This window comes from Patagioenas fasciata, chromosome Z, assembly GCF_037038585.1.
Source record: "Patagioenas fasciata isolate bPatFas1 chromosome Z, bPatFas1.hap1, whole genome shotgun sequence".
Taxonomy (NCBI): domain Eukaryota; kingdom Metazoa; phylum Chordata; class Aves; order Columbiformes; family Columbidae; genus Patagioenas; species Patagioenas fasciata.
Genome location: NC_092560.1, coordinates 65,877,935 through 65,895,688, shown reverse-complemented (window position 1 = coordinate 65,895,688; position 17,754 = coordinate 65,877,935). Strand labels below are relative to the sequence as shown.

Sequence of the window (17,754 nt, the reverse complement as noted above, 5' to 3'; positions counted from 1 at the left end):
CCATACCACATGATGGCTTTGTCAGTTCTCACTCTAAATCCACATAATTTATAATACTTTAAATAATAACAATGAAGCATTAAATGGCACTGACACACGTAGGTCTGTTTGGCATTTGCTGGACATCTATGAGGAAACAAAACAGATCTTTGCAAGTTCACATACCTGCCAGCTTCTAAAAGTTATACCTCATTGCTCTGCTCCCCTCAACGGCATCTCAAGGACCGATAATCAGTTTCAGAAGAAAGTCTACCACCTTCTCCTTTTGTTTCGCGGTATGGTGGGTAGATACAGAAGTCTGGCTGTCACAGGTAGGACAGGTATCCTGATTCTACAGCCTGGTTAAGGCTCTTTTCCTCCTCTCTTTTGCACTTGGAAAAAGTTCATCTCCACTAAAGACAAGGCATACAGAAGATCTTTCACAAAGGAATGGTCCTGCCCATCTCACTGTGCTTGAAAAATGGGTTTCCCTCTGCTCACACTCAAAGTCCATGCATAGTCACAGATCTTCTAAATCACAGCCAGATCCTTCCCTACTGCCACAGGTTTTATATTTCAAGTGTATTAATAATTTGCAGGCAACACTCTTCCCTGACCATGCAGAAAAATCATGACATAAAGGATATGTCATTAACACACTTCCACCAAAAGATCATGCACAGAGATCTATCAGGCAAGATGACTAACTCTTCCAGCAGATCCATGCAAGGAATTAAATACTAAATTATGATTTTCTAAATACCATTACAATATTTAGTCACTACATCAGAAATCTTTCCAAGACATAACAAAAAGTAATATAAGAGACATGCTCTCTTCCCAGGCAAAAAAAAAGCGAGGACCTAATTCCCACCCCATTTGTAAGCTGGCGCTACCCTGCTGTCACAGTTCCCAAGGTCACAGTTCAAGTCCAAAACGAAGCCTTCACCACCTTTCTCACCCACCTCTTACCAATTCCCCCCAGGTGGCTTCCCATCTCCCCATGTCCCCAACGTGAAGGGGGATCCTCTCTTTGAGCCAGGAGATGGAGCCAAAGAGACACTCCCTGCTGCAAAGAAAGGGTGAGGTGTGGGGGTAAAGAAGCTGGGGTAGAGAACCTCAGTTTCTACTACCAAGGGTACTACTATCAGCCTGTTACTGTCAGTCAGTATGAAATGGAAATCCACAATAATGCTTTAGGATGAGATAGACAGCTCTGTAACTCACAAACCAGCTCTAGAAAAGTTAAGACACCAACCCACCTGAGCCAGCGGACACCAGTTACTCCTCTTCTTCAACAATCTGAGAATATTTCGGAATTAAAAACTTACATACTCATTTCTAACAAATATGCTGGTCAGGTGACAGGCATCAAAAGTACTGTCATGAGAGAGATGAGTTAACCTTTCTCATCAGAACTGCTGCTGCTCCAGACATTAGTGTGTGATATTTCTGAACCGCACAAAGTCCAGTTCAGATTAAGGATGTGTTCATAAAACCTAGAGTTTTGTGAGCTGAATGGCACACACAGAGAGTGTACTCTTGTGCAACACAATATTTCAGACACTTCCCATCTGCACTCCATTTCAAAGCATATTTTACTTGTTAGCTTCATTTAGAAGGTCCCCCCAGTTCCGCTGCAAGAGAGGACCCTGCCAAAATGCAGGGCTGAGCAGAAGCATTGAATTTGTATCAACATAAAGTACACATGAAGTAAGAATGAAGTATGCCTATGCCCTACATGTACAAAACCCACTAAACACCAACACTTTTATTTGCTTGAGGATTAGAAGACATTAGCAGAACACGATGGCTGTGGCACTTCAATGCCACCAAAAGCTTTCCTAGCTGAAAGCCAGAAATCATGATAGATTTAGGAAGTGATAATTCAGCTCTATTTTTTGCATCCAGTTGGAAGACAATATATTTTCTTTATTAAAAGCTTTCAGTATGCAAGCTGGCCAAGCAAAGCTCCTCTGCAAGGCTTTCAGCAGTGCTTTTATTTTTAAAAATCTGGTATTCATGTGTCCTACAGGAAAGCATTTTGTGACTTGAGTTGTAAAGGTTTCCTCCAAACGAACTGTTTAGTGGTTTTGGATGGAGCCCTGTCCCCACGGGAAAGCGTGCCCCCCCTGCCAGACAGTAACTTAAGTTTCTGCCCAGCCCCGAGCCCGGAGCTCCCACCCCGGGCTGGGGGTCGCCCGGCACCCGTCGCCCCCGCGCACTCCGGACCCGACGACCGCTCAGCGCCGGCCGTGCGGCATCGGCAGGTCCCGCGGGCACCCCCGGCACCCGTCGTCCGGCCGGACCGCCCGGCAGCCGCAGCGCGGACCCCCCGGGGCCGCCGCGCACCCGCCCCGCTCCGGCCGCCGACACAACTTGCGGCTCCGGCCGCCGCGCCCCGCGCACCTCTCCGCGGCTCTCGTCCCTCCGCCGGGCTCAGCCTCCTCGCAGCAGCTGCCGGCCGCGGCTAATCCCCGCCGGCCGCCCCCTGCATCCCGCTCATCCGCTCAATCACCTGCCGCGACCCAGCCGCGGAGCCGCTGCGCGCCGGCGGTGACGGCTGCTGCTGCTGCCGCCGCTGCTGCCGGCGGGGAGGCACCTTCGGCGGCGCCACCGCCTCCCGGGCGCGGGGCGCGGCTGCAGGCGGCCACGCACGGCCCCCGCGCCGCCGCCCCGCCCCGCTCCGCGCCCCGCCGCGCACGGGCCTCCGCGCCGGGCAGGCGGGAACGCCGAGCGCGGGGCGCGCACGGAGGCCGCAGGGGCGCGCAGCGTCGCACAGCGCTGCGATGGGCAGAGAGCGGAGCCGCGGACATCACCGGAACGTCGCCCCCCTGCACTCGGTGCCTGGTGCCAGCCTCGGCTCCCCGGCTCTGCACCCCACCACGGTGCCTACCCCGGAGCTCCCTTGCACAGGCCATGCCAGCCGGGGGAACGCGCAGGGCAGCCCCGCTCTGCGTTAGGAAGCCCTAACAGGTCGTCTCCCAGTGAGACCAGCTGTTTTTCCCTCCTGCACACTTGCTCCATCCAAACCACTGTTGAAAGCCACCCTGCACACTTTCCCCCCTTTGAAAATATTTCCACTCGGCACATCCTGATTAAAATCCCTACCGCTCCCTCCACATAACACCCAGGGGTTGTTTTCTTCCCTGGAGCATGGCCTGATGTGCCAAAGCCAAGTGTCTTAATCACAGGATGTCGTTTAACATCTGATGGACATTTTTTAGGCATGTGGCAGCCAGTTCCCAGCAGGCCTAACAGCAGTCAGGTTATATCCAATATTGCATCTTTTACTTCTAAACGATATAAATGTGCTCACGGTCATCTTTTGATGGCCTAAGTTTTGGCCATCTATTGAGAGCAAAACTGGCACTATAATTGTAAAAAAAAAAAAAGCCCAAGGAAATGAGCAGATCAGGCTGTAATAAAGATGGACAAGGATTACACTCTTCCACTCAGTCCTACACCGTATTCAAGCTGTCTTTAACAGCTTAGCTCCGATCACAAGAGTCCTGGCTCTCACATAAACTACACAGAAAGAACCGTCCCTCCTGTTTTTCAGGGTTTTCAGCATGCATTTCATCCTTCCAGGGGTTTAGAGAGAGACAGGCGTTCAGAGGCAGGCAGAAGATACTTTGAGCTTTGTTCCTTGGAGCAAAATCCATAGCCTGATGTCAGTGCCTCAGCTCCCAGGGAGGACAGGTAGTTAATTAGGTGCCAAAACTGAACACACCAATAGTTTACATACCTAGAGCTAACCCAAAGGGAAGCTCTCAGTCCCTGGATGTGCCTCTTTCTGGGGCTCAACACTGCTAACCAGGAAATGCCTCTGTTCCAACCATGATTCATGGCCTGACATCTCCTGAGGAAAAAAACTCATAAGCCCCTCATTTAAAAAGAAGAGATCAGATTCTGAGCACAGAGGGAGGAGGGCGTGATGGCTGCAACCATCCTCTGAGCAGCACAGGGGCTGGGGAGTTCATCCAGGATACGGACAGAAAGTTCAGCAGCCTCTGCTCAAGAGGACAGAAATGCACACCAGCGTTATTTTCCTAGGAAAATAAGTAGCCTCCAGACAGCTCCTGCATAAGCCCTCTCCATCACCTCTCCTTTTAACTGTATTTGCCTGTGCAAAAAAAAATCCGAAATTCAGGACATACACGTGGGAGGTGAGGTTGTCCTGAGTCCCTGCCCTACAACCTGTGTTGTGCCCACAACCTGGATATTATAGTAATATAGAAGAGTTCTGGAGCAGGAATCACACCCTGCTATGCCTCCTTTTGGCTCCCTAACTATTTAGACTACAGTCATTAAGAGAAAAGAGACCACAAGGGTTATCTTGCACAATCTCCTGTGATACTGGAAGTCCAGAAATGTCCATGAAATGTTTATCCTATGGGCCACAAAATATAACCTAGATTCCCAGTTAAGTGCAAAGTGAAATGCAAAGTCCTGCCTGGTAAAAACTAGGCGGAAGCAGCCTGAGGGTGTGAAAAGTGGTTTCTCTTCCCAGCTGGCCTGAACAGACATGGTGGGCAGGAACACAGCACAGGGGTCCCTGTGGGACAAGGAGATGGATGAACTGTCCAGGCCCAGGCCAGACCAAAGGGCCCTGGACCAGTGCACAGAAACAGGCATCAGGATAGTCCAAAACTGTTGGCCACTTCCCAGCATGCACAAGCCTTTTCTAGGTCAATTTAGGAGGCAACATCCAATTTAAATTTGGGGGTATTTGGCCCTAAAGCTTCTCAGCTCTTATTTTGGATAATATTGACAGCATTAACATATTTTATATACACACATGCAGGTGTGCATTTCAACGTAATTTATTGTGATATAAGCCAAAACAGGATTTGAGTCATATGGTGTCTCACAGATAAAGCATTGATTTATAAGGGCATAGAGCAAGTCTATCCAAAAGAAAACACCACATACATATGCAAACAACAAGGAGAACTACTTAGACCAGACCGTCTTCTACTGCCCCACAGAATACGGCATCAAATTCCTTTCTAGCTTTAATTTCAGGAGTACAAAATTAGGATGGAGAAAATTAAGGATGGAGGAACGGTGGACTGGTGAAACTATTTCAGGTTGCAGTCAAAAGAAGGCTGCAGAAAAAATAGTTTAGTACTTAGCTAATAAAGTTGCAGTTGCATCCCATGCCACTGCACAGAGAAATGCTACGTTTCATTTTTTCGAACTACCATTATTTTTGGTTCTTCACTTGTCATCTTCTTTGCACATGCAAGTTCTTAATTCACATTCAGAAAAACAAGAACGAACACAAATCACCTCAGAGCCACACTGGTACAAACTAAAGGTCACTGAAATCAGCTCCACAAACGTGTCAGTATTAGAAGTTAACACTTTGAGGAAGCAATGGAGGACAGTTTGTAAGTGCTAGGTCTGTTCCTGAGTACCTAAAACTGCATTACATTTAAGACTTATCTCAAACGTTACCTTCAGAAGCCGGAACTACTAGAAACATTTGTTCTCTACAGCAGACACAGACTTTTATATTCTCCCATTACTGCTGTGTCCTAGGCACCAAATGTCTCGCACCCTGACACACAACACAGAGATAAAGTCAATTACATGGTACACATTTCAAGGATCCAAGACTTCTGTGACTCTGATGGGCAGCAAAATGAATATGCAGCTTTAAATGAAATTCCTCTGAAAACACAATAAGTAGCTACATCCAGGACCACGTATAACCCAGAACAACAATATGATGTTCCATTTTTTTCCTAAAAGAAAACAGCAAACTTCAAAACTCAGCCAGAAACCACAAAAATGACACAAAAGAGGGTTAACACTGCTTAGGAGTCCAGCATGCCAAGGCAGAGACAAGGACTGCAAAGGCCACATTCTGCTCCTAGCCATGCCAGTGTAAATACAAAAATTCCTTCCTGACCTCCATGTGGATCTCCCCACAGTTGCTTGGTTGATTCAGTGCATTCGGGACATGGCGTTCCGTAAGTCTCTGCAAACACCACCTCCAGAAAGGTCCATTTCTGCACCACATGCTATCAGATTAAAGCTGCAGACTAAACCTTTCCCTTACCATTTCTTCTGCACCCAAGTGCAACAAAAAGTCATCAAAAAAAAAAGCCAAAACAACACAAGTTTAATAGCTCCAGTGCACCACTGCTATAAACAACCCTGGAGAGAATACCTCAGCCCATAGCCAGCATCCCCCCAGAGCCACCCAGGGCTCATCTGGGAGTTCCGTGCTCCTCCTTTCGTGCTGCCCGCACACCCGCCACAATTCCATGGGCTCTTCAGAAAAATGCCAATGGCCAAAAAAAATTCCAAACAGCTCCAAGTCAGGCTGAAAACACCCCAGCCCTTAATCTTTGTTGTGGTTCTATATGAAAATTGAAGGCAGACAGGCCCTTGAAAGAGCTATATTACCGTTATTTGTAAACCCTTGCTTATTCCTCCCACCATACAAACAGTAGGAAATTAGATGTTTTCCACTGATTGCGGGGGGTGCATTCTGATGTCTTGTCCCTGCGTGTCAACAAGCTCCTCCAGCTGTGCACCTTACGTACATGGGCTATAGTCAGAGATATTTTCTCCTTTTATAGAAGGTAGGGTTTCCTAGGCAAAATATGGAAAACAAATTATAAGAAGCAGTATTGAGAGCTGTTGGGAAATTGAAACTCTCGATTTTATTAATCAATTAATTTATCCATAATTATTACTTTCATAGCAGTCAAAATACAGTCAATAACTTGTAATGAAAATATGGATAAAAGGTCTTTGTCCCAGAGAGCTTACATTGTAACTTCCTATGTTAAGGGTAATTGATGCTTAAAATATGAAAGCTCTCTAGTCTTTGAAACAGAAATTTTAAGAAAATCTCTCGGGTGGACTCTTGTGGGGATTTTTTTTTGTTTTCTTGGGGGTTTTCTTGCAGGAGGGTGAGGTAAAACTGCTCCCTTACAAGCCCTCTTCTGGAATATGTCTTCCAAATATACCCCTTCAGCCAGAGGCTGAGCTCTGTGGGCAGAGACCTTGTTGTGAAACTTTTATAATGTCTAGTAAGCAGCCATACTAGAGCTAATTTTATGCATTTACAGTTTATTTATAAGATGATCATTTTAAAAATCAATTATAGACATGAAGAAACTCCCACTTTTAAAGAATATTTCATTGAACTCCAAATTGTGATCCAATGTATCAACATTTTATAGCTCTGACCTCACTTTTTATTTAATTTCTTTATGTGCTCATAGGATTTATTTAGAGGTTACTACAAATCTATAGGGGATGCAGCCTTCTCACCCAGCATTTCTCTAATTCAGGTAGGTATGTATTACCAGCATAATACTACATCAATTACTACCCAACAGTGGAAATTTACATGACATTAAGTATACTGTATTTAACTGCAAAATACAAAGCAGTAACTCAAGATTGGAGAGAAGAAAACAGATATAAGGAAATGTACCTGTACTGCTGAAATAAAACACAGAGTAATAACCTAGAAATCACAGAGTCTTAAAGCAATTTACCTTATCTGCTACATTTAACACCAGGTACAGTTATTAAAATGAAAAAAATCATCAAACCGTCTTTCACATCTCAATCCTTACGTACTATTTGCATTTCTCTTAGTCATGTCCTCTGTTTAATTTTAATTTCTGTTCACTTAATACTTCCACTTCTTTACAGTGTATGGCCCAGGTTTGAGACTCTACACAGGAACATGCATTTGCTCAAATCAATCTGTTATCAGTAAGATCTTTTTTTTTAACCACAACAAGAACAGCAACAAGAGCAACAACAACAACAACAAAAGTGAAAGGCCAGATTTTACCCTGCATTGAATTCAAAGACTCTCAGCAATACCTCCATCCACTACACAGAGCCAGATATTTTCTCCCAGATAATCTTTCAGGCACTGCGGGAAAAAATACTTCACAAAGATATAATATCTTACATTATGTACTCACTCTTAGATCTCTATTTAAATTCCATTCTTTCCCTCCCCAAGGTGATGCCAGTTTTCTCTGCTCTTAACCTTTCTCCCATATTGTGCAATTAAGACAAACTTTTTTTGCAGAGTCGAAGACTGTGTTCTGATTTTTAGCTCTCTCTGTTTGGTCCAAAGGTTACCATTTCACTAAGTGTCCTAAGGACATTTTTACTACCAAGAAATATTTTGACAACAAGGACTATTTTTAACTCTGCTAAGCTCTGCTGAGTGTAAAATGTTGCACGGGGTGCTCAGCAGCCTAGGGGAACACAGCTATCGACAAGGTTTGTTTTCTTTGCATGAGAACAGCAAGCAGAATCTTCCAGTAACAAGATTCTGTACAAACAGTACACGATGTACATATCATTATAAACCTAAAGGGTCAGCAGATAGGGGAAAAACTGTACTTGGGACCCGCCAGTCATGGCTAGAGGCATCAAGGTGCTGCTGTGGATTAGGAGGGCTCTGCATACCCACTACCACCCATGTCTCATACTGGGATTTCCATATCTACCAGAGAAAATTAATTTGGTCAAGAGATCAACTATCACATCAGGATGTTGCTGGCAGTCTTCTCCAGGATGTTGCCTCCAGGTGCTCTCCCTGCCTTTCCCCACTTGTAGTAATGGAAGTGATCTACCTGTGACATGAAATGGGACAAGAACACAGACCCCAGAAAAAAGCATGGGGGAGATAAAGTCCAGGTGAGAGAGCAAAGGGTCAGAGGAGAGGACAGCTGGTGCTGGCTCCCAGCCCCAGCCACCACCTCAACTGTATGATGATACTGAGAGGTGGGGAGCAAGGTCAGACCCTCTGCTGATGAAAGCTGCCAGAAATACACTGAGATTTAAACACACCTCTATGGGGACACACCTCCATGGGGAGTAATGCAAGCCTGGCATGGTGCGTTTTCAGAGCGGCCAAGGGAATGGAGCATTTTTGCCCTCTGCAAACACCCAGCAGGATGCTTCGGCACTACTTGCACTGCCAGCACCCCAGCTAGCGGGAGTTGTGGAGCAGGTAGGGTCACACAAGCTCTCTCTTCAGGGGTTAACTCCTCCCTGGCAAATACATTGCCCATATGTGCCTGCTCACTAGGATTTCTTATAAAAGCAACATTTTTCCTTCTCTTTAATTACAAAAATAATGTAGGTTACAGCAGAGGCTGCCCCCTCCAGCAACCTGTGTCCACCCTGGAGTAATTTTATATTATTCTCCCCAGTGTCCTAAACCAGGGCTGCAGAGATTGTTCCAAATGTGTCTTTCATTTTATGCTAGAATAGCCTCCATTAATGCAATCCGCTGTTCTCCGTACCTTATGATATTCAGAGTGGAAGCCCAGATCGTGTTTGCTTTTTAAACATCACCAGCCATCCTGCATTTTATCTGTGCAGACTTCCCAGCGCGTGTCAGAACGTGCCATCCACCTGCCACTTATTAATGTTTCAAGAGTTTTCCTTAAAACATACATGAGATTTAGGGAGGATTTTGTTCCAAGAGTCTTCTGACCACTCTGTGCAGTCAGAGAGAATAGTTTTATTTCACAGACTGGATTTAATATACAGAAACATACTGCATCTGTTTCCAAATATTTTCTTTCTAAAACCATTAAGAAAACCAATGCCAAAGTGTGCTCCTTTCTCTTTAAAGAGGAAACCTAATTTGGATTTCTTCATGCAGATCATCTTAACACCCAGGTTCAATTTTGCTTGCTAAAACAATCTACAGGTTCCAACTAATACAAATTTAATCTGCAAGACTGCTTGCTTGGGCTGGATGGGTCCAGCATGTCTTTGTTAAAGGTTCCATACCATGTGTCAGTAGCATCTGGTACTGATTGCAGATCTCAAGCATCATGCTTATGGGCTCCATGTGCACAATCTTTCTTGGATTTCTGATCTGTTTTGGATTTTTCACTAGGATATCCCTGTATCTTGTTGGATCGGAGATTTATGACTGGTCCTTAGCTTTGTGTTAATTTTTTGGAGCTGTGATGGAACAAATTTGTGGCAGCTGACTGTATTTGAGAACACATCCCACAGGTCCAATTCTTATAGGTCATAAACCAAGAGTCACCTCTTCAGTTAATCGAGTTACCCTGGCGTAATGCTTCAGGAACCACTCCTCTATCCCCTAACATTTGGATTCACCTCCTTCCCCCTCAATGATAACGTAAAATGTCTGGGAAAAGAGTGAAGTCATATTTTAAGGACTGAAAAATAATTTGCTGTTTGATTGCACCCAACGAGAAGGGGTATTATGAACAACTGCTCTTCTGTGGTTTCAGGTTTTCATTTAGTAAGTTCCAAAGCCTTCCTTTCAAGTCAAGAGCAGATTTTGCCCTCAGTTGAAAGAAAAAAAAATCAGGCCTCAGTAACTACACAAGAACATTTTGATCAATTGGCACAATCTAAAGGTTAAAAGTTCCAATCTTCAGGTGACCTGGGGAAAAATAAGAGCGACGATAAGTTTAAAATTTAAATATTCAATCAAGCTATTTCTCCAGGACACAATTTTCAGGCTACTTTGATGAATGCTGCTAAAAGAGCAGGTGGCAGAACATGACCAAGATGGAAACCCTCAGCCTCACCTCATGTTCACTTTTTGTGTCCCATTGCCTGCAAGAAGGTAGTGCTCAGGAGTCTGGGGAACCTCAGAAACAGAAGTCCCTGGACAACATGAGTGGCAGCACAAACCTCCTATGTCCACACCTGGAACTCCCACACTGTCCCTCCACATCTCCCATGAGCTCCCTGACTGGCAAACTGGAGACCATAAGACAAGGTGGACCTGTGTGAGGTGACCATGAGAGAGGAGTATGTTTGGGGGCCAGGGCAGGAAGATGCTCCCAGCATTACCAGACTCTTCCTGTTAAGTGGCCATGCAGCCATCAGATGAATTATATGGTTATATTTAATCCTTTTTTTCTTGCATGCTTATCTTGACACTAATACTGGTTCCTCCTCAGCTCTGTTGCTTCCCAAGGAGCCTTTTTATACTTGCAAGGAAGTTCTCATCAAATAAGAGTTGCATTGAACAGGAAACTATTTCATCACATTTTCCCTGGTAAGGCCCCAGACTGACTCTTTTTTTTTCCCCAATAAACACACATCCCATATCCAGAGCTGCCCTGCTAGACTTTTTCAGCTCTAAAAGATAACCCTGTGCGGGTATAATATGCAAAGTTTTATAAACTGTGGCGATCACTCCCACCAGAAAACTGGCAGCTCCAAGAGACTTGGCTTTGAGCCTTCTCACTTCACAACAAACCTCAAATACCGTATCTGGAAAGCAAACTTCAGCTGTGTGTTGGCTGGAGCACCACGACAAAAACAGGATTGTTTTGTTTTGTTTTATCTTGTTTTTCTCAAAGCCTGCACTAGGCACTGAAAAGGACAGTGTTTTGGCTTCGACACCTTGGAAAAACATAATTCATTTTTTCCATTCTGTCATTATTCTAGCAAAACCCTACAGGTAAATAAGTTTCACTTGTTTGCACTGACGGCTCTTGGAGACATTTGGGAAGACTGGATAGTGGCTAAATTCATAACCAAGAAGGTATCACATAAGCCTGGGCTTCCTTGTATTGCTCAAGTGTTCTTCTGCAGAAACAGGTATTTCAAAAATTTTAGCCCTTATGAAGCTGCTCTGACTCTATAACCCTCCAGCAGACCAGCAGGTACCTGGAAAGAAATGCTCTGCAGTAAAACCCAGCGTTTAATAAAGTGCTTTTCCCACGGAGAGCTCAGGCACCTGCAGAAAGTGAGCTGCTGTCATCGCCTCCCTGTCACCAGTGCCACAACTTGTTCACAGCAGGGGGAAAAGTTTTGACCAGGACCCAACACTTCTTAAGTCCACACGTGCTATCCATTAAGCTCTAAGATCCTAACAGGAGTTAGATATATAGCTCTAAGTCATATATAGTTTATGCAAACATAACTTACAAGTAAATTATTTAAAATAAAAGCATGTAGTAGAGAAACGGAAGGTAAAGCAGGCAACTGTCATGGGGTCGCTGCAGAAAGCAAGACAAAGTATAAGCAAGTCACAAATGCCATTAACATGTGAAGAAGGCAGAACTTTACATGGAATTTAAACTAGTTCTTTACATTGAGTTCATACTGGACTTTTACACCACCTCCTAACTCAGTATACAGAAAGATAGATGACATTTTTAATCTAAAGGAGATCTTAGGTTGGCTTGGCCAAGTCACACGTGACTCCTCTAATGTAGTACACGGCCAGTGGGTCCCAAGTGTGCGGCTGTGCACGTTGAAAATTATATAAAATGGAAGAATATGCCTCCTCATATTCTTTAACAGTATTATTGATACTATCATTAAATGAGAGAATATCCTCGAGGCTGGGAAAACCTCAGGGAGTCTGGGAGCTGACACCTGGACTCAGGATTGGTTTCCTTGGTTATCAGAGCTGGCTGAACTGTTTTAACAGATAATGATACCTGATTTAATTACATATTAACCAAAACACTTTTGATTATTATTCATCCAGCCAGAATTAATGAATTTCTAAGTCCTTCTTTCAGCCTAAATATTTTATTCCCTCTTGTCTTTTACCTCTTTTGTTTTCCACCCTCTTCTGAAATCCACTTCTCTCAAAACAGATGTTTACTTCTCTACTAACTTCCATTTTTTTTTTTTTTTTAATGATGATACCCCTAAAATTCATTTCCACAGTTTATAATTTTATTATTGGGTCATCAGAGAAAGCACATGAGTCACAAGATAATTCTAATAAAGCACTGAGATTCTGCCTTTCTCATGCACTATTTAAAACAGAGTCCATTTAAAGGCAGAGCCCTGCAGTAAGCCCTTGTTGACTTTGAATTCCACACACTAGTCATTAACATATAATCCATTTGGCATCCATGCATGGTTTTTTAACTATTATTATTTCTTTCTCCACAGCATAACTGGTTGATTATTGAAATCTGATTTATTTTAACCACACAGTTCATCCTCATGAAATTGGCTAGTTTACTAAATAATTTTCTGCTCTGTTGTACATACAACTTACTTTCCGATTGCAGGCAATGATCGAAAAATCGATCACAGAGGAGACAATTTTGTGTATTGCTGGGTCAGATACGGAGTGGCAGGAGGAAATTTGGAAGGCAGAGTTTTCCCATTTCCATGGAGGCAAACGGGAAGCAATGCCACTGAAGCACACAGCATTTTGGCCTTGGGCACAGCTTTGTTATTCTGTGCAAGAAAAGTGTGCCTCAGACCACTCACCAGCAAGGACAGCAGAGAGTGTGAGCAAGAGGAGATGAAGTCATGAACCCTTGATGGTTCCTTCAGTATCTGCAACCATGCGAGCGTGACACTGCCCAGGCCACCCAGGTCCAGAGATCCCAGCCCCGGGTGAATCAACCTACAGCCCCAAACGTATCTCCTTCCAGCCAAAGGTGAAGAATAATCCCTGGTGATTAAGCAATAAGGTGTCAGATACATGAGGGTGAGGTGCAAACACAAGCCCTGCACCAAGGTGTGGATGAATATACCGTTCAAACACAAATCTATTTATCAGATCCATGTGGCACAAGAAATGAAACCAAAAATATGCAGTTTTCACTAGCATCTCAAAATTTTTTTCTCAGCAACTAAAAATTTACAAATTGCTTATCATATTTCTGCTAAGACAGGGTTTAAAACTATGAGAAAGTCCTGCCTGGCCAGCAAGCATAATGAAAAAGCAGTTCTCACCTATTTAACTTATAAAGGCTACAGAAGAGCTGTGTCCTCAGATTTTTCTTAGAGCTCCTATTACTCAAAAGTAGAGGGCAAGTCCTGCCTTGCTAGTTAATGACTGCTGGCTCTGAAGCCAATGCAACAACTGCTGTTTTTATTCACATAGCCTTGTTTTCCAATACAGCACTTTTGAGAATAAGTGTTTTACTTTAATTAACTGCTTTTCCTGTTTGGGGAAAAACAAACAGGTTTATTAATTTAGAGAACTTGGCAACTGGAGATCAACCATTACTTTTTTGGAAGAGATATTTACAAAGAATGTTAACCCACAAATTTAGTAAAGATATGGGATTTGCAAGTTAATCCAATAAGGCCATTACAGTGATGCTCCAGAGGACTAGTCACCATCAGGAGGGGAAAGGAGACTAATTCTAAAAGGATTTCCCCAAGCCCATTTTGATGTTGGGAAGACAAGAGCAAATTTCCCTTTTAGCTGTGTTGGCTTGGCAGAAGAGAAGAAGATAATGATAGAGAAAACAAAAAAGAAGTCTGAGCCCGTGTAAGTGTGCCTCAAATTATACATCTGAGCTTTAAGGAGAACAAAACAACCTTTACCCATATTTGCCATTTTTTACACTACAGTGACCAAAAATAGGAGACAATATCCTTTGAGATCAATTATGAAGGACCAGACTAGGCACTTTCTAGATATACTAATTTTAGCAGCTGTTTATCTGGACAATTAATTTGAAAATTGGGCTGTTACTAACATCTATCAAGCAATTAATACAATTGATAAAGTTGGAAATACCCAAGTTATTACAGAAATGAATATTAGCACAAACCCCTTCTGTTTCCCAGGTCCTGTGGACCACTTTGACTTGGTATTTAGATTTACCCTTTACACTGAAGTTCCAGCTACCAACATAAGCTACTGGTAACTTCATTCTCAAAGGACTCTACTATAATCTCTCTTGCAATAGATTAAATAAGGAGCAGCTGCTGAAAAGTCCTTCAAGCAGCACAGATATCAGAGTGAGGTCTTCATGAGCAGTTCCCTCTCTGCATTCCAATGTAGGCAAATCTGCACAAAATGTCAAACATATTTCTGCATTTCTTCAGGGGATTAGTGAATGCACTGAACAAGCCCAAGAAACAACTAGAGTAATTATATTACATATATATTCATCCTAAAAAGGACATATAGAAACACTTTTCTCTGCTGTCTTATGAATTCTTACATAAGGCAGGCTAAATTCCCAGGGGACATAACCCAAAAATTGTTTAAAATATTAATAAGACATTGCCCTCTAGAGGAAACCAAGAAAAATCTGTCTTTTAGCAGAACTTCTCTACAAATGAAAATATGAAACATCATTTTCAGCAGAACAATTAGGGTGTTTGTTAGAATCCATTTTCAGTGAGAACATCACATACAAATTTGGGTCCATTAATCATCTGCAAGTTTTCAAGAAGGAATTCCCCAGTCTCTCACTCATTTTCCTCATCTGGGCTCAGTGTTCAGAGAGATGGTACCATGAAGTTTACTGGTTACAACATGTCCGTGTTTTTTTCTTCACTACCAGAACAAAAATAATCCAACCTGTGAAAAATTGGCAACCACTTTGTAATTCTTCAGTTTTCATGGCAGAAAGAGCCACTGGTGAATGTGTATGAGTTGGACGACACCACTGAGTTTTGTTTCATCAAATAGTTACTCTGCTAGCCTGAACCCATTCCAATGATGAAGTAACAGACCAAGAAAATGCAGTCAAAATAGGTGCTCTATTTAGCAACTTTTAATTTTGCTAGTTTGCTGGGTTTTTGATTTTTGTTGTTTTGTTTTGTTTTTTTCAGAAGATCATCCAGCTATCTATAATACCTGGTAAGGAAACAGGAAAAAACACACTTCAGCACCTTTTTAAATGAGAGAAAAAAGGTCTTAGGCATCAACAGAAACAATGCTTTCCTTCAGTCAGATTTCAACAGTTCTGTTGCATTTTGAAAAAGCTTGAACCCATTTTCCATCCACCCCTGGTTCCTCACAGTCTCTTTAAAGAGCCTTCAGTGTAGCAGGGCTTCCTGAGTCTTGGATGCTCTAGGGTGAAGTTTGATGCTAATAATCACATTTGCCCTACTCTTATCGTGTCTCAGTAGGTACCAGTCTTCCTGAGCTGCCCTAAACCTTCTGGCAGTGCCTGCCAACTTATCTTTTTACTGGAACTGGTCTGTTAAAAGTCTTCTCCTTTGAAGGCCCAGATGATCTTGCTGACTGTCATACATTTCATCCAGAGAAAGAGGTAAGAATGGTGAGTGATGCTGCAGAGCCTGCGAATGATATATAAGCCCTTCCCATCTTAGCCTACATCTGACAGAAAGGAGACAGAAAAATAAGTTTTGAGGAGCATGTGATACTGCTCTGAGCTGGAGGCAAGTGTCACATCAGATAAGAAGAGCAATGAGCTTTCCACAGGAAAAAAAAAGCCCAGCCCCAAAGCCATTCACTGCAGCAGCTCTCTCTGGAGTTACATACCTGCCTCTCTGCTGATCACACCTACATTTCTTATATTTATCCTCTCACTTATGGCCACAGATGGCAGTTTCATGCTGACAAGCTGTCTCTCTGAGGCTGAAGTCGAGCACAGCCTCTGTGTGTGGAACCATCTCCTGTTCATTATCTTTAACCCTCCCCACTCCTGTCCTTTCCAAGCTAGACCTGATTCCCAGTGACAGGGGATAAGCAGGGTTTAAAATGCCACCACCTTTAATGCTTTTAAGCTCTGAAGGGTCACGGCTCAGTCCTAGTGTTGTCCTAGGATAACAACCATCACACACGTGAGGTTGCCAAGAAGATATGGTTGCCAAGAAGATATGGTTGCCACTTCCTTACAGAGCAGCTCCCAAACTCTTCTGGGAATGGGAACACTGCTCTGCTTAGCCCAAACTTACAAGAAAAATACATTTCAGTGGAGACTGGATAAGCTGGGCCTTTCCAGGATTCATCGCTCATCAGTCGGTACAGGTGGGAAAGGACAACCTGCCCCGTATCTCACTTCAACACAGTAACCAGGTCCCAGTTGCCTTCTCCTCCTGCAGCAGCTCAGTGCTCCTGCCTCATGGAAATCAGTCTTTAGCCCAAAGCCTACTTTTTGAAAAACTTTGGACTTCCAGAGTATGAAGAGAAATTCACATTTACAGATTAGAAGAGACACTGTGAATGACTGCACATTGCAAATTGGTGTGTAAGGGCACAAGCATTATAGAAAGAACAAGAATCATGGGTACAAAATGTTCCTTTCTTGTGCTTTTGAACATCTCTTTTAATTATTGATGGCTAAAACACTGTGCTGTGCTAGCAAATCCACTGCTGGAGAGGCTGTGAAAATAGCTGCTGCTGTGACTGAAGGCTTCACCTGCTCCTTGAATGGGTGGTGGAAAAAAAGTGACCCTATTTTGCGCATTCCAGTCATTTGCCAATTAGTTAAGTTCTGCTGCGTCCTGACTGTGCTTCCAGATGACCTAAGACCATGAGATGCTTGCTGTGTGCAAGGCTGAAAATCCCACTCAGGATGGAAAGGAGCTCGTGCTGGCGCTTTGGCATCGGAGATCAATGATGAGGCACGAGGCTGATTCACCAAACCAGGCTGTTCCCCCAGTAGATGAGTGAGGAGGGCAGAGCTCCCTCCCAAACAGTGGGTTTGTTCTCTTGTAATTACAGTGTGGTCAGAACAGCAAATTTAATGGAGATGCACAACATCTTGGCAGCAAAGTACAGCACTCTAAGCAGAGCTTTCGTAGCTCAATGAAACAAAGCAAAATCAAACCAAAAAAGTTCATGACAACCACTTTATAACCTCTGAAGCTCTTACACCTCCTAAGGCAACACTGCTAACCTCTGTCCAAGTCTTTTCAAGCCTGATGCAATCCCTCTGAAAAGAAAGCATTCAGAGCCAGGGCTGGAGAGCATTTGCTGCAGATGACTCTGGGGATGGTGCCTAATTATTCATGTATGCCCTCTAGAGATCATGCTTTTGACCAAGAGATGCCAACTGTGTTGTTCAGTGGCAACAGTGT

At 43.5% G+C, this 17,754-nt stretch overlaps 1 protein-coding gene across 8 annotated transcripts in view; it reads right to left on the bottom strand.

The window, feature by feature from the left end:
- Positions 1–17,754, bottom strand: part of PDZD2 (PDZ domain containing 2) — a 203,301-nt gene that overhangs the window by 114,734 nt on the left and 70,813 nt on the right. For 2 of the 8 annotated variants that reach the window (XM_071802554.1, XM_065861794.2), the window contains exon 1: positions 2,389–2,576. The exons of the other annotated variants lie outside the window; for them this stretch is intronic. The gene's annotated coding sequence lies outside the window, so the exon portion shown is untranslated. Of the gene's footprint in view, positions 1–2,388; positions 2,577–17,754 lie in introns of those variants that run through there. 8 annotated transcript variants of the gene reach the window in all.